At 46.5% G+C, this 22,014-nt stretch overlaps 1 protein-coding gene across 1 annotated transcript in view; it reads left to right on the plus strand.

Moving 5' to 3' along the window:
• The window catches only part of adam17a (ADAM metallopeptidase domain 17a), a 99,995-nt gene that overhangs the window by 10,696 nt on the left and 67,285 nt on the right, over positions 1-22,014 (plus strand). The window lies entirely within an intron of this gene.

A 22,014-nucleotide genomic window follows, 5' to 3' on the forward strand; every position in this document is an offset into this window, starting at 1 on the left:
GGATACTGTTCTGCTCTGAATTCAGGGCTTATTGTGGAATTGTTTAGCTTCTTGACGACGTTAACACTGAAGCAGCCAGACGCTTGAGCACCGCGGCTGTGTTGTGTGTAACACGCTGTAGAGTCCCCGCCTCCCCGGTCGCGTGTGCACCAAACGTTCCACCCAAAAACGAAATTTCAGTCCAGATTAGGCCAAATTCTGCAATATTCCACGTTTTGCAGTTGATTCCATTTTTATTGGTTAATTCCGCGATTCCGTCCGCGATTCCGTGAACGCGGATTTCATATGGCTCTACCTGAGACCCACCAAAAAGCCCCACTGAACCCTCTAGCGGTTCAAGAGCGCCATCTGGTGGCCGATCGGCGCAATCGCCAAACAGGAAGTTACTTGGACGATGTGCTGTTCACCCATATTACTTCCGGGCACTCGGTATAGGTTCCGGCACTCTAGCTCGTCACAATACATAGCGATCCGTTGCCAATAACTCGATAAACAACATGATTTGGACATATATACTATTATACAAGCTGGAAATGGACCGGATATCTTTACATCCCATAATGGAAAACTGTCTACCCCACGCTGATCGCCCAACGGCCCGCGGAGACTGGGGTGAGTTTTAGCGTGTAATATTTCCGTGTTCGACACTAACTGCTATGATGAACATTTGACCCACATTAGATGAATGGTATAACGCTGCCCACGGAATTATAACCGCCCCCTCGCGCATCCGGTCAACATCAGATGACGTGTAGTAACTTCCAGAAGTCCGTCCAGTTGGATTTTTTTATATCGCGCCGATTGCTATCAAACTGTATTTGATCATCAATATAATGCATTTGGGGCTATAAATCACGTTCTGGAGAAAGCTGCAGAAAGAGATGAAAACATACTTATACTTTAGATCATATTTTAGTATGAATATGTGAATGAAAAAGTTTAACGTTCATACACCCTGAACAATACATATAGGACATTGAATGGGCCCTAATAATGGCAATTTAGCAATAGAATTTAAAAAGTTATAGCCCTGCAAAGAAGGGGAACTTCTCCATAGACAAATAGAGCTGGCAACCTATGGTATATCATGAATTTAGCCTTAGGCAATCAAAGTGTTAAAGGTGGTGTAAGTGTTATTTATTTGTTAAAATAAGTGGTCTACGTGTTAAAATAATAGCTCTACATTCCGACAGCAATCACTGATATAGAGTGTTTGGTCAGTAACATGGGTCTAGGGTCTCCCAGTCCCTCTGCTCTGCAGTAAACACAAAATACACTTGTTCCAATCAGGAGACCCATGGAGAACTCCCGTCTGACAAAAAAGAGAACTAAAAACTAGTTTAAGCAAATAATATGTGGTTTAAACGGGTAAAATAATCTGCCAGTGCAGTAATAATCAAATCTGGCTTGGCAAGATTTCTTGAAATAAGTAAAAATATTGAGGGTTCTCTCTCCTGATTGGATAAAGTGGAATGGGATACCAGAAAAAAAGTCTGTTTACTGCAGAGCTGAGGGACTGGGAGACCCATGTTACTGACCAAACACTATACAGTATCAGTGATGGCTGTCAGACTGTAGAGCTATTTAAAACCTTTTACCACGCAGCGGCCCACATGTGGGCCCTCTTGAGGACGATTTGCCCACCGGCACTTTGGCGACCTCTAGCGGGTGTGCATAATTTTAATACAATTATATGGATCGAATTAAAGCCAATGGTACCCCACGTGGGAATTAGTGAATTCGGGATCTAGGTGAAAAGTCACGAGCCAAACCAGGAAGAGAATTCTCTGTCGAATGCATTGAAGTCTATGAGAAAATCGTTACATTTCGTTCCTTGCTTTGCGTTATTTGCTCTATGGGCCAGTCTATGGGGATTAACCTCATGACCTATTTATCACTGAAAACTTTCGCTACATGCACCCATCATTTGCCCAACCACGCCCATTTCCGCTTATGGATATAAGCGAGGGGCGTGACCGTGCTTCGTCCTTCCCTCATATTTTCATTCGGAAGGTTTTGCTATAAGCGCACCTTAGACAGTGGAAATTTAGCTTATAGTTTTCTTATTGCTGTTTCTTCGACCCCGGTGGCAAACGGCCTAGAGTGTAGTGCCGCCCGAAGACCATCGAGCGCCCCTCACTCGTGAGACAGGTAGCTCCGGAGACGCCATCAAACGGACCCCCGACAGAACGGGCGCGGTCTCTCTGATGGCAGACGATTGTGGCACAAGCTCTTAAGGCTGTCCCCAAAGCCTGTTTTTGGGATTCAAACTTCGTCAGGGTTTTTCAAACGGACGTTCGAACCTTCGTTTTTAATAATACAAATTTAAAAAAAAGTATTAGTTTTTTTTAAAGATTTTTTTACATTTTTTTAAAATAAATATCCTCAAAATAAATCCTCAATTTGAATGAAGTGATTGATCTGATTCAATTAGTATTTTTTTTCTTTTTTTTATTAAATCAACTTTCCAGACCCAGCCCAGGGAGAAGCCCCAGCCCAACTAAATCAATTAAATCAACGTTCTTTAATGAATATAACTCATCAGTTTCTTTTAATACTATAATATTAGTGTAGCCTAATCTTTATCTGCAACTGTGAAGAAAAACCCCATTGGTTTAAACAGAATGAATAGAAAAAATATATATAAAAAATTAGAATGTTGATTTAAAATTCAAATGCCAACGTAACAAACGAAGGTTCGAACGTTTGGGCTCAGCCCTACAAGCTCTCCGCCTGCTTGCTCCCGCCGTTATGAGCGGTGGTGAAGCGAGCAGGGCGGGTGGTTGGTAGTAGGAGGAAGAGTATGCAGGCCGCGGGGTTCAAGTCCCTCCGGTTCTACGAAAAATGCTGGTGCCGGAGAGGGCCTTGCGCCCCCTACCAGCACATCCCAGAGTGTTGCATGGAGGGGCCACAGGGTTTCATCTTTGATGCCTCGCTGGCGAAGTCAGGGTTCAATTAGAGCCCCGACCTCAAATGGCGAGAGACGCGAGATGTAAACACGGAGAGAGAAGCGGCAGTTGGAGCCCCCCCCCTTTTCCTTCGCCTCTCTCTTCCTCTGTTTTTTCTCTCTTAGAACCTAAACCCCCATATCTCCCCCCACTAAAACAACTAAGTTTCCTCCGATAAAGAGACCCTCTTAGGAGGGGTGGGTTTTATTGAAGCAGCGAGGGCTGCAACTAATGACTATTTTGGTAGTCGACTAATCTGTCGATTATTTTTTCGATTAGTCGACTAATCGAAAACCAATTATATTTTTAAAAAAAATTATATATTTCTTTATATATATATATATATTTTTATTTTTTTTATTTTTTTTTTGCACTATCTTTGTGAAAGTAGCTTCTCACCTCTGGTCCAGCTGAAGACGGAGCAGAGGAACAGATTGGACATTGAGCATGACCTCAGAGTTGCTTGTCTACCATCACCCCAGACTTTGAGACTCTTGTCAGGACCAAACAACATCATAACATGATGATCCCATAGCAAATTAAAATAATGACTCATGAAACATTTGAATTTGGATCTTAAGCAACTTTAAATGAAAATGTATTTGAAGAACAATACAGCAATCACTCATAACAAGATAAATAAATTAAATAATACAAATTAAAGTGGAATTAAATTTAAATTTAAATTAAACTTCCGGTTTGACGACAGTATGTGACGGTCGCATCTGTCACAAGCTCCGCTCCATTTTTTGTTAATTTCGCTTAAAAACCTACTTTATACAACACTAATGTGTTTAAACCTCGACATATATATTATTTACTAAGACCTTCAACTAACTATATCGACAGTCAAACGCGACATGCCAGCAAAGAAAGATAACTCAAAAAGCCGTGAAGCAGATTCTCCAACGGCAGACGGCGCGGTGACACGTTCCACAGGGAAGGGAAAAGCAGACGCTATAGAGAATAAAAAGCCCGACAATAGCATGGATTCTAACATCCAAATGACCTCAGCCGAGACAGTCATGGAGAGTATTTGACCCGACTTCAAAACGCTGATGACAGATATGATGAAGATCTTAACCGACAAGGTTACTGATATTTCTAAAGCTGTGGAAAGAGCCGAGATTAATGCTACCGCATTTAAGATAGCCATAGAGGCTAAATTTGAATATATCAAGACACAGGTTGTAGCACAATCCGATCGCATAACGGCGGTTGCAAATACTGGGAACGAATACTCACGGAAGCAAGAGGAGAAGAATAAGGAACTATCTGAAGCTATCGCCGAAGTATCGAAGGAAATGCAACTGGAAAACAAACAGCTCCGGCAGGCAATCCATGACAACAAGGAGGAAAACTTGATCCATCTGCTAGAAATAGAACGGCACGCCCGCAGATTCAATCTCTGTATAGTGGGTTTGGATGAATCAGTCATCTGCACAGATGACAAGTTTGCTGCAGTGCTATTCGAAATCCTAGGTTCTGAAATTTTAACTACAGAACCGATAGTGGACAAACGCTACAGAATTGGATCTGAAAACTACAATAATAACAACAAGGAAAGAGTGATAATTGCTAGTCTACGGGAAACTGCAACAATAGACATGATTATCAGGGAATCACGCAAGAAATGGGGGAAACTGATGTACAAAGGGAAAAGAGTGTGGTTCTATGAAGATATGTGCAAAGAAGCCATAACTCTGCAGGCCCGCTACAAGGGTGTAGTAAACCGGCTATATGAGAACGGTTTCCACCCCATCTTACGGTATCCGGCTAATCTTTCCATAGTTGAGGGAGAAGGAAAGAGATTCGTGCTACGTTCGCTTGAGGCGGCAGAAGATTACATGAAGAATATAAAAAGTGGATGACAAGACTCATCTTTCATGGAAAACGCTACAATTGCATGGACATCAAAAATGGCAACGTACAAACTTTTGACAACAATGAGAAATAAGTAATTTGATATAAAACGCTAAACACCATAGATTCACTGTAATATGCAGATCTTGATTTGATACCGACCATTTTCGAACATTCTAGAATTTTCGACTCTATTTTTCTTACATGAAGGCTATGAGTCATAACGGAATATTCTGGAATATACTGGATTGTTATTGTTCTATGGCACGAGGAATGTACTGGAACATTAAAACATCAATCTGCAAGTCACGCGGCGGGCAGCACTCTGGAATACAATACCTTTTTCAATGATGGCCCCGTGAAATAACAACGATATGAAACTTGGTCAGGAAATAGATGTGAAGAACAACGACCACCATAACAGATTAATGATCACGCAGGACGGGGGACGATCTGCATACAAGTATTTAAAATTCTCCTTGTCGTTTAGATGTGTAAACATGCAAAGGTATTTAAAAAATGTAAGTAGATATTCCCGGATTATATGGGTTTTCGATATCTAATTCTAAACATCACTATTTCTTATTCTCTATTTCTTTATTCTGAAATGTTCTAACCAATAAATGTTAATAGAAGGTTTAAAAAAAATAAAAATAGGTGACATTCTATTAAATTAGAATTAAAAGATTCTATGGTATACATAGGAAATCTTAGGATAAATTGCTCATTCTGGGCAGACCGGAGGTGCAGGAAAGGAAGAAGTTGTACGCGAAGGAGGTATCAAATAGGTACCTTGTACGACTCTGTAAGGGAGGGGGGATCAGGTTTTTTTTTGTATATATGTATGTTTTTATGCTCGGCTCTCAACGGGACCTCAACGGTGGGATGTAAATCCATTGTGAATTCGCACTCTAGAAATATTACCAACAAATACAAATCAATATGTATAGATTATGGCTAGTTTGAATATAATGATCTGGAACACTGGGGGAATAAACAATCAACATAAACGCAAAAGCGTGCTCACATTGATGAAAAACAAACAGGTTGATGTGGCTCTCTTAAGCGAAACGCACATTTTAGTGGGAGACAAAGTTACGTTAGCGGACAACACATACTGTAACTGAGGGGTACAATTCCCTGACTGTATTGTTAGATATGGTATTTAATACCACTACCTCTTGTACTTTAACTTCTGGCCATCCAGTACATGATATAAGTATGATGAACACTTTCCCACCTGATGAAACGAATCCACACAAATGTACAAATCGAAGGTTTAATATAGCAAAAGGTATATACAACGTTCACTTGTTTACACTTATGATTTGAAATATGCACTTTTATGGCAAATGAGTATTCGTAGGTAAATCAACATTGAATGTCCAATCTCTGGTTACGCAGGGAGTAAGTATACAACCTGGATATTTAGGAAACTATAGCGATGGTACTTAAATGATTATAGCTGGATACACTAAGGGGGGGGGGGGTCCCGCTGGTTGTAAGACAGTAGGAGGGGGGGGTTAGAGAAGCCACTGGCGGTATCCCATCTGGCCGACGGTTTCTTGGGAGAATTCAAAGTCTTGAACACGGTGCCCACAGAACCTCGGTCCGCAGACGAATACAGCTGGACCCTCTGTGGACGGTAGCTGCCGGTCCACAACGGAGAGACGTGAGGCGACCTCACTGGTGTAGAGCGCCGTCTCACCTGGAGTCCTCTCCGGGGGGTAGTTCCAACACTCCGCAGTGTTGGCCTTTATCCATGGAATAATCAAAGCACCCAAAGCATAATCCAAGCCGTGGAAGGCTCGCCGTCGTCCGGGTAGAGTAATCCAATATACAGGTCCAGTCGCCCTGGCCCGGAGCTCCTCGGATGCAAGCACCACTAGGGGTCTGCCCAGCCTGGTTAAGCGTCCAGATAACGTCAGGAACGATGGGGGTACTGATAACTTTAGAACTCTAACCGAACGATGCACCATACATAAATAGACTATTATTAGCTTAATAGAATACGTCCAACTCGACGGTATAGTGCCAAACTATGACTATTCAACTATTAATCTACACGATATCTCAATGCCTATTCTGGGGCCAAGTAGGCCTTACTACACCACACGTGCGTCGTGGGGAGGCTTCGCGTCTGTCACTCTGTTGGAGGGTAAAGAACTGGACTAAAAGAAAGTTCTACTTTACTTGCGCCATATATATATGCGCTATGAACAAATAGTACCATTCGTATTTCGCCCGACATATTCCTGCGCGGAACCGGGGCTTGCCACGACATGTTGGGCGGCACGATTGAACTTGAACATAGGGGTATGGCAACCTGGCGCCAGGTTCTCGTCCAATGGTAGAATGAAACTATTATGGGCTGTTTAGTAGACTAAAGGGATATTCAGTGCATATTGTACAAGGAATATACAGGGGATATCAAACGATATACAAATACAATTAAATATATATAAATAAATATATATATTCGGTTTAATCTGATCCTTCACAACAGCCGCCCCCTAATTAGTCCCACCTAATTAGCTAAGCAGAGACAGATTAACCGCACTGTCTACCACTCAAGGTCCGCTGTAAGGGTCAGTCAACTCACAAAGTCATGGGGTCATGGTCATCATCGATAGTATCTGGGAGTCGGGGCAGTTCTATGAGCCTCGCCACGGGACGTGTGTAAGTGCGCCCTTGGACGAGTACTTCAGCTGCTCGGACCTTGCCATCGGCACCGGTGATCACTTTGCTTACGCGGCCAGCCGGCCACATAGCTCTGGGTAGTGACTGGTCAATAATCATGACGACTGTTCCTTCTGTCAAATTGTCTCTCTCTTTTACCCACTTCTGGCGGGTCTGTAGAGACGGTAGGTAGTGAAGTAGGAAGCTGCTCCAAAACTTGTCAGCTAGTACTTGGCTGTACCTCCACATTCTTCGGCCGTTCGCTTCTTCAGGCCTGTACATTGTCTGGGGTAGCGCGGGGTCCAGCCGCCCCATTAGGAGTGTGTTGGGGGTGACTGGGTCGACATCTGCTACATCACTGGAGACGTAACCGAGGGGCTTTGAGTTCAATACTCCCTCGATCTCCGTGAGGACTGTCATTAGGACTTCCTCCGCCACAGTCTGGGCCCCAAGTACGGCGTACAGGGCTGTCTTTATAGAACGTACTTCTCGTTCCCAGGTTCCACCGAAGTGGGGTGCGTTCGGGGGATTAAACTGGAAGTCAATCTGGGATGGAGCGAGGTGGGTCTTAAGTTCTGGGCCCATAGCTTGGAAGCTCTCTCTCAGCTCTCTTTCTCCGCCTTTGAAGTTGGTCCCGTGATCAGACAACAATGTAGACGGTTTTCCTTTCCGTGATGTGAATCTTCGGAAGGCCATAAGGAATGAGTCTGTGCTCATGGTCGGAAGGAGCTCGATATGTATCGCTCTGGTGGTCATGCATTTGAATACAATACCCCACCGCTTCTCGGTGCCTCTTCCTCTCTTTATATACAACGGGCCAAAGCAGTCCATGCCCGTGGAGTGGAATGGCTTGTCGCCGATTCGGAGGCGACAGGGGGGTAAGTCAGCCATCCGTGGTATGCTGGGCTGCGCGCGCCACTTACGGCAGTCTAGACAGGTTCGCTGGAAGCGCCGTACTGCTTCTCTCCCTTGCAATATCCAATAACGACGTCTGATCTCCGCGAAGACTCTCTCTGCTCCTGCGTGGTGTACATCCTCGTCGTATTTCTTTATGATCAGCTCTGTGACCTTGTGTCGGCTGTTCAAGACGATCGGGTACTTAATGTCATCTGGTAGATCGGGGGCTCTCCGCAGGCGACCACCCACTCTGATGAGATTATGGGCGTCACTCTCTGGTGCCAGGTGAATCAGTCTGCTGTCTGATGGGACGGGGTTTCCTCCCTGTAGACAGTCTAGCTCGTCGGGGAACGAGTCTCTCTGGGCTCGTTGTAGTAGAAGAAGTTCTGCTTCTTCGTAGTCAGCTGCTGACATGTCAGTGGTGGACTGAATCTCTGGGTGGTGCCGCAGGAATGTTCTTTGCTGCGCACTCTCTAGGGTAATGCAGTCATCTATGTTGGGGTCTGTGGAGGCGACAGTGCTCAGTCCACAGAACATAGGTTTCTTGTTCTCAGCCTCCTCGTTACTTGCTTCCCGCGGGATGGGCGTAGGCCACTCTCCTTCCGGGAGCTTGAGGAATTCTGGTCCGTCACTGTAGATGTTGCGACGGGTTAGGTCATCCAGAGACATTCCCCGGGTGATGACGTCAGCTGGGTTGTGTTTGGTGTCCACATACCGCCAGCTCGCTGCTTCTGTTAACTCTTGAATCTCGGTGACTCTGACTCCCACGAAGACTTTGTATCTGCATGAATCAGACTTGATCCATGTGAGTACTGTCGTGGAGTCTGACCACAAGATTGTTCTGTGCACCGGAATGGTGAGTTCACGTTGGATTAACGTGGCTAGATGCGCTCCTGCGAGGGCTGCGCAGAGCTCTAGACGCGGGATAGATTGTTGCTTTCGGGGGGCTATTCTTGAGCGAGCCAGGATGAAAGCAGTGTGTATCTTTCCTCCCTTCTCTTGGGCACGCAAGTAAGCCACCGATCCGTAGGCTACTTCGGAGGCGTCGCTGAAGACGTGTAGATCAATCTCGCATGTCTCTGGCCTCACTGTGGATGGGAAGTAGCTGCGGCGTATATTGACGCCTGGGAGTGAGCGGAGTTCCGTCTCCCACTCTCTCCATGTTGAGGCAAGGTGTGCGGGTATTGGGTCGTCCCAGCCCTGGTCCTTGTCCCATAGTGCTCGTACAATCATCTTTGCCCTGGTGGTGTAAGGTAGAATACATCCCAACGGGTCATATTGTCTGGCGAGTGTTCTGTACACACTCCGTCTGGTGGTCGGTATCGCCGTCGACCTTCCCTGCTCTGGAGCCAAGGGTTTGTGTCTATAGTGGAGCGAGTCTGTTTTGAAGCGCCAGACTAGTCCTAGTGTCATTTCTTGGGCTTCTCCTGGGATTGTCGCCATCCAGGTCTCGCTGCTGGCAGCCTTGTCCGCGGGGGAGAGGCTGCGCAATACGTGCGGGTCACTGCTGGCCCACTGCCTGAGATCAAAGCCGCCTTTGATCAGGGAGGCGCGTAACTTGATTAGGAGAGCCTCGGCTTCTTCTTGAGTCGAAACGCTTTGTAAACAGTTGTCCACGTAGAAACTGTTCTTCACACTGTGTTGGACCTCTTCATCTGCTGCTGGGTCCTCTGTGACGTGTTTCTGTAGTGCAAATGTAGCACAGCACGGGCTGCATGTGGTTCCGAAGGGGAGTACTTCCCACTGGTAGATGGCTGGGTTCTCATCTCCGATCCTCTCTCTCCATAGGAATCGCAGCAGAGGCTTGTCCTCCTCTACTAGTCTCACCTGCAAGAACATCCCTTTGATATCCCCGCTGATAGCCACCTTGTCCTGGCGGAAGCGCAGTAACACGCCTAGTAGGGAGGGGCCGAGTGTGGGGCCGGGCAAGAGCTCTTTATTCAGATTTTGGGATCCGATCTGGTAGCTGCAGTTAAACACAATGCGATCCTTGCCGTTGTGATGGACCTTGTGATGCGGCACGTACCATGATTCGGTCGTCTGATCGGCCTCTTTAATGTCAATCTTTGTTACGTGTCCCGCTGTGATTAGCTTCTCAATCTCAGCGCGGTACACACTCTCTTGAGCGGGGTCTTTGGCTAGGCGCCGCTCCGTGTTCAATAGATAGCGCTCCGTGGCGTCTTTCTTTGCGTGAAAGGTGGGCATTCCCTCTCGCCTCAGGAGTGGAGTTGCGTATCTCATCACTCCGCCGACTGTGACTCTCTTTGTCCCCTGCTCGAGTAGGTTGATGGCGTAAATGTCTTCTTTAGAGCGAATATCTTTCTTTTCGTTCTTAAAGGGCATTGTCTCTAGGGTCCATAGCCTCTCGACATGCTGCAGGAGAGTGGTGTCTTCTTCTGTCGTTCTGGAGTGGAGGCAGCTAGTGGCTGCTGTTCGGTTGAGAGATTTAGCGAGGGGGCCTTGTAGGGTCCACCCTAGGCGGGTCTCGACTGCTGCAGGACAGCCTCGGGGGCCTGTATGGACCCGGTCAATCGGGACTATGAGTTCTGCATGGTCGGAGCCTATCAGCAGGGTCGGGGTAGCGCCGTCTATGAGCGGGATAGGTAATTGGCGCAGGTGCACATATTTATCCATCAACTTGGTGACAGGGTAGGTGTACTGCGATAGTCCTATTTCTTGGCTGGTGAAAGCATTTGTAATCTTGTGCCGTCGCTCTGGCTGCCCGTTTGCTGCGATAGTGAAGGAGACATTCTCGCCCTTTATCGTCTTTAAATCTCTTCTTATTGTCCGAATCGTCATTTTGTTCTTGCTCCCCCGCAGTCCCAGCTGGGCCGCAGCGGACGCGAGCAGAAGGGTCTTCTCTGACCCGTCGTCAAGGACGGCGTAAGTGTCCATGACTTTATCTTGGTAGCTCAATGTCACACGGACTACCTTTAAGAGCACTTGGGCGCCGCTGCTGCTGGCGGGGTCAATGTACATGACACTTGCCTTGGTGCCGCTCCGTGGTGCAGGTGGGGGCCGTCTTCCGTTACTTTCGTGTAGTATATCTAGATGGGCTCCATCGCACCGGCTGCACCTTTTCTTTAGGCGGCATTCGGCTGCCATGTGGGGCCGCGCACATCGATAACAGCGCCTGTTGGACTTTATCCATTGACTCACTTCTTCTGCATTCATCTTTGTGAATAGGTCACATTGTGACAGCCAGTGTTCTTTCTCACAGTAGGGACACGCTATCTTCCACTTCTCTTTTCTCGAGGGGGTGCTGTGACTCTTACTGCTCGGTACTGACTCTGATTGGTGCATGACAGTCACCGATCTTCTTCTATCATTTATTCTCCTGGGTCCCTCTCTGGAGCTTGGCGTGCTCCGCCCGAATGTATCTAGTCGTAAGCTGCTGACTTCTCTCGCCAGGAAGTCGGCTAGATCAAGGAGGGATGGCTCGGGGCCGCTGGGATCCCGGTAATCTCTCTGCCGCCTAAAGCGCTCCTGTCTTGCGGGTGGCAGCTTCTCCAAAATCCTCTCGACGTTAGAGTTGGCGTATAGCTCATGCATGCCCTTCTCCCGTTGCGCTCCCAGCATCCCTACCAGGGACTGCACTTTGATTGACAGGTCGTCTAGTGAGCGATTGTCTGTGGCTGGGGGTAGGCGATCAATATGCCTTATCTCTTGGATTACGTAATCCCATATACGTCCATATCTCTGGTCCAGCGCCGCTAGGGCCGCTGTGTATGGTGTCGCAGAGGTGGCATAGGCTAGCGCTATATTGTGCGCTCGCGGTACTTTCAGGTGCTTCAGTAATATTGCATACTTGTGGCGTTCATCAGCGACATCCACCATCATTGTCTCTAAGCACATCCGGAGCTCCGTGTACTGTGCTCGACTCTCATAGGCGAAGTCTGGGAATGACGGCGTGGCAATGTATGACGCCGTGGATGGCTGATACATCGGCGAGCGTTGGGGGAGAGACCTCCTGGGCGAGTCCTCTCTTGCGCCTCGCTGTGGGCTGGTACTGACAGGGTACCATGGCCCGCTGGTCCAGGTGCTATTCCTCGGGGCTGGTCGTGCGTCGTGCTCACCTGTGAATAGAGTCGGGGGTCTGTAGCGCAGCGCCGCGGGGGTATAGCCTGGACTGTATGGGACCTCCTGGTCCGGTGGAGTACTGTGCTGTCGTCGGGCTTGGTTCTCCTCCTCTCCCTCTTCTTCCTCTATCAGATCTTCCAGATCCTGTAATCGTTTATTTAGCTTCTCCGCAGTGTATGCCGCTCCTTCCTTGTAGCTGGGTCTCGCTTGGACCGGTCTGGGAAGGGGGTCTGCGGGGGGTCTAGACTCGGTCTGTTGGTCAAGTTCAGGATCGCTTGCTCGTTGAGGAGACGCTGCCCTTGACTGTTGTCTCGACGAGTTCCTTGAACCCCTGGCGGAGGGAGAGGGTGTTGCCTTGCGGATCAGCTGCTCCATTAGCTGCGCTTGTAACTTGTCGCGCTCGACTTCGCGCTTGGTGAGATCTGCTTCTCTTTGGGCACCGGCAGCGGCGCGCTGGGCGTCGGCCCGGTCTCTTGCCATATTCTCTTCTGTCTGAAGGCGTCTCATCTCCAGGCGTGTGCGCTCTTCTTCGCTCCGTTGTTGCGCTTGGAGTTGTTCGCGCTCGCTAAGCGCCTGTGCTTGGAGACGGTCTCTTTCAATGGTAAAATGTTCGCGCTCGCTAAGCGTCTGCGCTTGGAGTCGATCGCGTTCGGTAGAGGCTGTCAGGCTGACGAGGAACGCCTGTTGTAGCATCCTCTCCGCTTCGCTGGGGGAAGGCGGTTGTGGAGGTGAGCCGCTCCTGCGTGAGCCGCTCCTGGGGGTACTCGTTGGGGAGTCCTGGAGCTCTATTTCCTCGGCGCTCTCCTCCTCTTCTTCCGTGCAGAGTTCTCTCTCTGTAGGGTCGTCTTCCTCCCGGGACTGGTCGGGGACTACTTCTTGGGTAGTGGCGGGGGGTAAAGGCATGTCCGCTCCCTCCTGGTCCCCACCGTGAGCTTGGTCAGTTACATTAGGACCTACTAGGGCCTCTGTGGTCGGGGAAACCTGGTCGTTAAGGTCAGACATAATTTTACTTTCTACTTTTACCGCGTTTACCGTTTGTCGAAGGCTAGGTAGTTGACTGACAGTGTAAGCCTCTAAGTACTGAGGTGTCTGTCGTCTGCGCCGCGGGCGTTCTAGGTTAGGAGGATCGTTTCGTGGAGTGTTCATCATAGGCCATTTCAATATTAATAACACTATATTAATATTACACTAGTTACCCTCCGGCTCGAAGGACCAATTGTAACTGAGGGGTACAATTCCCTGACTGTATTGTTAGATATGGTATTTAATACCACTACCTCTTGTACTTTAACTTCTGGCCATCCAGTACATGATATAAGTATGATGAACACTTTCCCACCTGATGAAACGAATCCACACAAATGTACAAATCGAAGGTTTAATATAGCAAAAGGTATATACAACGTTCACTTGTTTACACTTATGATTTGAAATATGCACTTTTATGGCAAATGAGTATTCGTAGGTAAATCAACATTGAATGTCCAATCTCTGGTTACGCAGGGAGTAAGTATACAACCTGGATATTTAGGAAACTATAGCGATGGTACTTAAATGATTATAGCTGGATACACTAAGGGGGGGGGGGGGGGGGGTCCCGCTGGTTGTAAGACAGTAGGAGGGGGGGGTTAGAGAAGCCGCTGGCGGTATCCCATCTGGCCGACGGTTTCTTGGGAGAATTCAAAGTCTTGAACACGGTGCCCACAGAACCTCGGTCCGCAGACGAATACAGCTGGACCCTCTGTGGACGGTAGCTGCCGGTCCACAACGGAGAGACGTGAGGCGACCTCACTGGTGTAGAGCGCCGTCTCACCTGGAGTCCTCTCCGGGGGGTAGTTCCAACACTCCGCAGTGTTGGCCTTTATCCATGGAATAATCAAAGCACCCAAAGCATAATCCAAGCCGTGGAAGGCTCGCCGTCGTCCGGGTAGAGTAATCCAATATACAGGTCCAGTCGCCCTGGCCCGGAGCTCCTCGGATGCAAGCACCACTAGGGGTCTGCCCAGCCTGGTTAAGCGTCCAGATAACGTCAGGAACGATGGGGGTACTGATAACTTTAGAACTCTAACCGAACGATGCACCATACATAAATAGACTATTATTAGCTTAATAGAATACGTCCAACTCGACGGTATAGTGCCAAACTATGACTATTCAACTATTAATCTACACGATATCTCAATGCCTATTCTGGGGCCAAGTAGGCCTTACTACACCACACGTGCGTCGTGGGGAGGCTTCGCGTCTGTCACTCTGTTGGAGGGTAAAGAACTGGACTAAAAGAAAGTTCTACTTTACTTGCGCCATATATATATGCGCTATGAACAAATAGTACCATTCGTATTTCGCCCGACATATTCCTGCGCGGAACCGGGGCTTGCCACGACATGTTGGGCGGCACGATTGAACTTGAACCTAGGGGTATGGCAACCTGGCGCCAGGTTCTCGTCCAATGGTAGAATGAAACTATTATGGGCTGTTTAGTAGACTAAAGGGATATTCAGTGCATATTGTACAAGGAATATACAGGGGATATCAAACGATATACAAATACAATTAAATATATATATATAAATAAATATATATATTCGGTTTAATCTGATCCTTCACAACACATACCATAACATTAGTCACTCTTCCTTTGGAACGAGAACCCGTGGAGTTGCTATAGTCGTGAAACGGAAATTGAATATTGAATTGAAGGGAGTATGGTCTGATGCAGATGGTCGGATAACCATAGCTAAGATTATACACAAGAATAGGAAAATAGCGTTGGTAGCGGTACACATGCGATCCGGATATGGCGTGAAACAAAAAAAATATTCTAACCCACATAAATGGCATAATCATACTCCCTTATTCAATAACAATGCACTCCTGATTAGAAAACGACCTATAAGATTCCCTAGATGGGAAAAGCAAGACATGCATACATTAGGAGATATTTTCAACAAACAGGGTATTTGTAGCTATGATGAAATAGAATTTTTTTTTTATCTCACCGGTTCCACATATCTTTTTTACGCACAATTATTGTTATGTTTGAAGTCTCACGGTGTTCCATTAAGGATACCAATTGCACACCACAGATACCACACATTTTTCTATGAAAGAGACATCGAGAGGTTTTGTATCAGATTTTTATCATCAATTACTAACGGCCTCGTATGAAACCCTCCACCTAAACTCTATTTGGAGGAGGGATATACCAGACCTGGAAATAGATTTTGAGTGGCAAGAAGCCTGGGCAAATGTTCGACTTGCATCAAGGAACCCGGACCATCAACAAATCAATCTTAACTATATCCATAGGACATACTTGACTCCTATAAGACTGAACAGAATGGGTCTTAAACAAGACTCCAAATGCTCCTTATGTACAAATGGGGACGAGGGGACATTTATACACATGTACTGGGACTGCCCACCAGTTAAGATATTCTGGAAAGAAGTGACCCAGCAATTATCAAATTTCTTAATTCTGAATATACCTGTACACCCCTCTGTATTACTGCTGAATGATGTTTTTGAGTATGCAGTACATCCACAGCTAAAGAGATTGGTTTTATCTGGTATTATAGTGGCTAAAAAACTGATAGCATCACGATGGATTCAACCGGAAAAAATGTGCCGAAAGGTCTGGATTCTTACATATCTCGATGTGATTTATCTAGAAATATCTACAGCAAGAATTTTGGGTCTCAATGAATCCAAATTGACAATGTGGTTAGAAGTGGTGGAGAGAATAAAAGCTAGCATATAATGGTAGTGTCTGGTTAAGAGCGAATGATAATGGATGGATTATCCATTGGGGGGTCCAGGGTGGGGGGTGCGAGCAAGAGCATATGTGTGTAGGGGAATAGATAGCAGGTATTAGGGGCATATCTTGTATAAGACATTTATTTAAACTGTGATTTAATTTGATGTGCACTGTTAACAATGCTTGTATATCTAATCATGTGTTGTCATGTTTGTTTATGTGTTTGTTTAAAAAATAATAAAAAAATAAAATACAAAAAAAAAATTAAAGTGGAAGTGTACTTTAAATAACTAAAACAATTATAATAAAAAATAAATAACTAGCAGCATCTGCCCCCAGCACCGCGGCTGATGGGGCTGTAACTTGGTCCAGGACCAGGAGGGTGACGTGGAACAGCTGTAAGGGGAGAGGGGGATGAGTCAGATCAGACAGACTTCTAGGTCTTTTGTTTGTTGTGTGTGAGAGGAGTCTGTGTATGTGTGTGTGTCTTACTCTGATCGCTGTGTGAGTGAGAGGAGTGTGTGTAATTTGTGTATGTGTGTGTGTCTTACTCTGATCGCTGTGTGAGTGAGAGGTGTGTACTGTGTAATTTGTGTATGTGTGTGTGTCTTACTCTGATCGCTGTGTGTGAGAGGAGTGCGTGTGTAATGTATTGTGTGTCTAGTCTGATCATCATCTCCTGCAGGGGAACAATGTTTTCAATGTCCAAAATTTGCTATGGGATCATCATGTTATGATGTTGTCTGGAACCCTGTTCCAGAGCTGAAAAGCCACTTTCACAAAGATAGGTAGTGCAAAAAAAAAGAAAAAAAAATATATATATATATATTATTATTATTATATATTTTTTATGACTAATCGACGCAACAATTTCTCATCAACGATTTTTTATAATCGACATCGTCGATTATGTCGACTAATCGTTGCAGCCCTAGTGTAAACATTTCACTGAACGTGTTGTGTATGCCTCAAACGTAGAGTATGAGTGTTACGGGGCAATTCTTGCTTGTGAATGGAGCCGCTGGTGCTCGTGTGGCCAAGTTTTTAGATAAATGTGGACCTAGGGCTTGCGGTTGGTGGCTAGCTTCGTGCTGTGGTTTTTCTGTGCGATGACGCATGCATATGGCCATTCAGTTCTGACTGTGCGTGTGACGACGAGGAGGTGGCGCAAACAAGCGCTCCCATCAGCGTCGAGCCGGCATTGGAGGTGACGGGCGAGGGATTGGACCATGACTGTGTCTCCCCTCCCTCTACTAGAGCCATATGAAATCCGTTTTATTTTTTCCCAAATTCCATTTTATTTTTTCCCAAATTCCGTTTTTTCCGTTTTAATATTTCAGAATTCTGTATTTTGCTTTGTACGCTCATTTTACCATCAGAAAAAGTGTCTAATAAGTGGGAATGAATAAATGTCCACAATTTAATAAGATATAACAGTCCATTTAATAGGGCTGTCTTAAATACTTCGAAGCTTCGTTCGATGGGCATGGGATTCGAATATGAAAATAAAATTTGATTATTAAAAAATATAAATGATATATATATATTTTTTTGCAAAATCAACTCTGCCTCTCTTTGTTAACTACAACAAGCAATGCTGTTTGTTATTTAAGATGAGGTCGGACTCAACACTGACAGATTTGTGTTCATTGTGCTGCTTTTATAAAGCCTCAAATGATGGCTTACAATATTTCATGAAAGCAAAGTGTTTTGTTTGTCTAAGATTTAAAAAGGTTTAAACTTTACAGCACTGACAAAGTTGAACAAAGTGCTGTACAAGTCCCACAACATTAAAAAAAATATATATATAATTTTTTTTTTTTTTTTTTTTTACAGTTGATTCCATTTTTATTGCTCAATTCCGCGATTCCGTCCGCGATTCCGTGATCGCGGATTTCATATGGCTCTACCCTCTTCCCCACTCTCCCACTCTCCTGTTTTTCACCTAACCCCCTATCCCTACCCCCCCCCCCCCCCCCAAATGCTACATTTGAAATAAAAAAGTTTTTGTTGGAACAAACGTGTGATCTTTTCACTGTGTATTTTCTGTGTGCCTGAACAAGCGTAGACCCTGAATTCACGATTGGTGACTTGCTATGGTGTGTTGGCTTTTCAAAGCAATGTACATCAGCACATGGCTAGGGGCACTGCTCCCCTTTCGCCTCGTATATGTCTTCACTCTACGTGGTAAGGTAAAATATGGCGGGCGGAGAGTCGGGGGGATATAAACCATTCCGTTGGGTGTGTTATATCCATTGGTGAAATTCTGACTGTGCGTGTGGTGAGCAGGTAGCGTAAAACTAGCCCTCCCATCACTAGAGTTCCCCTGTACGCTCAGCGTGGTGACTGGTGACACACGTACGTGGGTCAGGTTGGGGCTGGCGCCCTCGGCATCTGTAGCGTCGATCAGGCATTGGCATTTCCTGCTCGTACGCGATGCAAAATTAAGAGCTCTGTTCCCCCTCTGGCGCTGGGCTGCGTTACTATTCCTGTGGGGAAGCGTAGGCAGCCCAACATGTCACTTCTCGTGACAGAGGCTGATACCCGGGTTGTTTTTTGGTTGAAACAAACATGCAGCGATGTCACTCAAATATGTTTGAACGTGCACCTGAAACAGGATATAACAAGGTTTATTCTGTAACCCTAGTTATATGAGTCAAGTAGGCAATTGTATATCTTGTGAAATTAAGCCGTGGGGTGCTGTTTGTTAGCAGTCAGCCTCTGCTAACAAACAGTCAGGACCCCGACCCTGTGAGATTATGACCCCACGAGATTGTGACATTGTGCACGGCATGCCGAACACCCTCCCCCTTCCCCGCTTGGCGGGTGGGCCGTCGGGGTACTGTTTTTACAGTCAGTCCCTCCAGGCGCACCTGTGTAGTTCACAGTTCTCCGGGCACAGGTCGAGCTTTGCTCTAGTTACCTGTCGGCCTGGGTTAAGGGATCAACCTCCTCTTTTGGAGTGGTTGTCTCCCCGGTATGCCAGCTGACCCCACAGGAATATGGGGGGGGAGCCTCCTCGGAGAGCTTCGGAGCCGCCTCCTCAGGTAGTTTCAGAGCCTCCTCAGGACGTTTTCGGAGCCTCCCCCTCGGTGAGAGAGCCTCCTCGAGAGTTTTTCAGAGCCTCTCCCTCAGGGGGTCCTTGCGGCGTGCCAGGCGGAGAAGGGCCTTCACCTGTTGTGTCCTGTCCGATGCGCTGGTGGTGTAAAGGGTGGTGTCACGAGTAAACACCTGGAAAGGTCTCGATGCCACGGCCTCGTTGACCTCACTAGGTCCTGGCTCCTGGACTCGGCGCCGGGCCTGCCTTTGAGTGGTCCATGGGGCTGGGACCTCCTCTGCGCCCCGCTGCTAAGGCTTCGCCTGTGGGGTCAGGGTTCGGAACCCTGACCCCGCGAGACGCCTCGCAGGCAGCGTCAGGGTTTGACAACCCCAACCCCACGAGGTGTGGGAGCGGTAACACAAGCTTATGCTTCGCGTACGTTTCCCTGGTAGCAAGCGGGGCGCTCGGTGGGATGGTCGCGGGTCCTTCTGTCCCGCGGTCTACTCAACTTGTGTGTTTTTTGGGTGCTGTCCCCTTTTTCGCATGGTCGGTGTCTTGTCCCCCCCCCCCATCCCTCACTAGGAAGGGTGGGGGGGCCCGGACCCTCCCCGGTGTTCTGATGGTTGTAAGGGGACCTCAGCAAGTGCATTTGTCGGGCTCCGCGTCTTGCTCCGGTCCTGTGTCCCATAGAGCAGAACACAAAGCAAGGAACCCTAGTTAGATGAGTTCTTGCAAGCGTTCTGCTCTCACTCACTTAGGACCCCTGACTGTCTTCCGAATGAAGGTCAAGACTCGGGAAGGACGAAGCACGGTCACGCCCCTTGCTTATATCCATAAGCGGAAATCGGCGTGGCCGGGCAAATGATGGGTGCATGTTGCGAAGGTTTTCAGTGATAAATAAGTCATGAGGTTAATGGTATGGTATGATATGGTTTATTTTTTTTTTTTTTATCCACTTTTTCTCCCATTTTTTCTATATTTTCTCCCATCCCAATTTCGTATCATCCAATTCAACCCTCCCCTGTCATGAACGCTGTTTCTTGCCTCCCACAAGCCGGCTGCAATGTGGACTAAGTCATACATAGCACAAGTCCCCTCCGGTACTTGAGGTAACAGCAGTCGCATCTTTTCACCTGCGCAGCTCGATCTCTCAGTGTCGAGGAGTAACGCGTGGGAGGCTCACGCTGCCCCCGACACTTCCTGATTCTACTGCGCAGGCGCACCAACCGACTTGTAGGAGTCGCTTGTTCACAACGCCCGATCCCCACCCTTCAGTTTCCCTCCCCGTAATACGGCCAATGTGTATTACTGCGGACGACCAGCTAAACTGAAAACAATGTGGAGAGCTGGATTCGAACACGCGAACCCAGCGTCCCCACATTGGTGGCGAGTGCCTTGCCCACTACACCACCTAGCCGCCCACGATATGGTTTATTTCTTAATCCCTGAGGGGAAACATGATTTGCCATCAGAGCGAATACACATATACAAACATGGAAGACACAGTTACATGATACAATACACTACAGGATACACAACACAATAGGAGAGCCTCTTAACACAGTGCTTTAATCCCCATAGACTGGCCCATAGAGCAGAACACTCGCAATAACTAGGGTTATAGGATAACCTTCGTTTTCTGAGCGCTCACTTTTGACCAAAACCGCTTCTAATCACTCATTTCTGAACGGATTTATATGAAATTTGGACATGTACTACAAAATACTTCAGGCTATGGACCCAGTGTGTTTTTTCAGCCGTTTCTGGATATACTACTTCTGATATTGCAACTACTATAGAAATACGTGAGTAACAAGTTTTTCTACAACTCAAGTTCAGACCTATGTTACTCTATTTCTATTTTACTAGCTAGAGATTAGCATCACATAGCAGGCCTTTTTCTGAAAACCCAAATAAGCTAGCTAAGTAGCCAAGCACATAGACTGTTCCATAGCATACGCCTTCAGTTGATCATGACAAATCCTCTCTTACCTTGACGATTAAAAAGCCTCCATAATTTAGTAAATAGTATTCCCATGGCTGGTGTTGAGATTTTACGATGCCAGCTTGTGAGAATTCGTTGTAGCCAGCCAGCTAGCGTTGATGCTATTCAATGCTATCAACATTAGCACTAGCATACCCAAGTAACGTTAATGCAATTCAGAATTTATTAACATAGCTACAACACACAGTAACGTTAATACAATTACATGCATCATTCATTGTTTACAATGCACGGGTGGAGCTAGTCGAAAGGACTGGACACAGAGACAAGTTAAACATCAATCAATTAATTTAATACAACAGGTACTTCGAGCTGCCTCCGACCGCACCACAGGGCTATTATATCATATACGGCTTTGACGCGCTCCTTCTCCTGCCGATTAAAATCAGCAGCTCTTCCTCCTCCTCATCATCGAATGCCTTGCACCGCGGTATGTCTCTCTTATCCTTTGGAAACTAGCGTCAGCTCAGAATTTTGTGGCACGCACTTATTTCTTGAGACTATTTTGTTTTTATGGAAACCTTTTTTTAAATAAATGAAATGAAAACGAAAAAGATCAAAATTGTTTTCGTCTGGACATGGCCATTAGCACTAAAAGTGAATTATCTTTATTGTATCATACACTTCAGAATGTCATCGTTCAAAAGAGACCAGGCTGATGCATGTGCTATAAGTATGAAGTATAGTATTTTGGTTTTCAAAAGAAGTATGCAGTCCTCAAAAACGAAAACTAAAATGGCCA

Source organism: Notolepis coatsorum (assembly GCF_963971535.1).
Source record: "Notolepis coatsorum genome assembly, chromosome: 3".
NCBI classification, from domain to species: Eukaryota; Metazoa; Chordata; class Actinopteri; order Aulopiformes; family Paralepididae; genus Notolepis; species Notolepis coatsorum.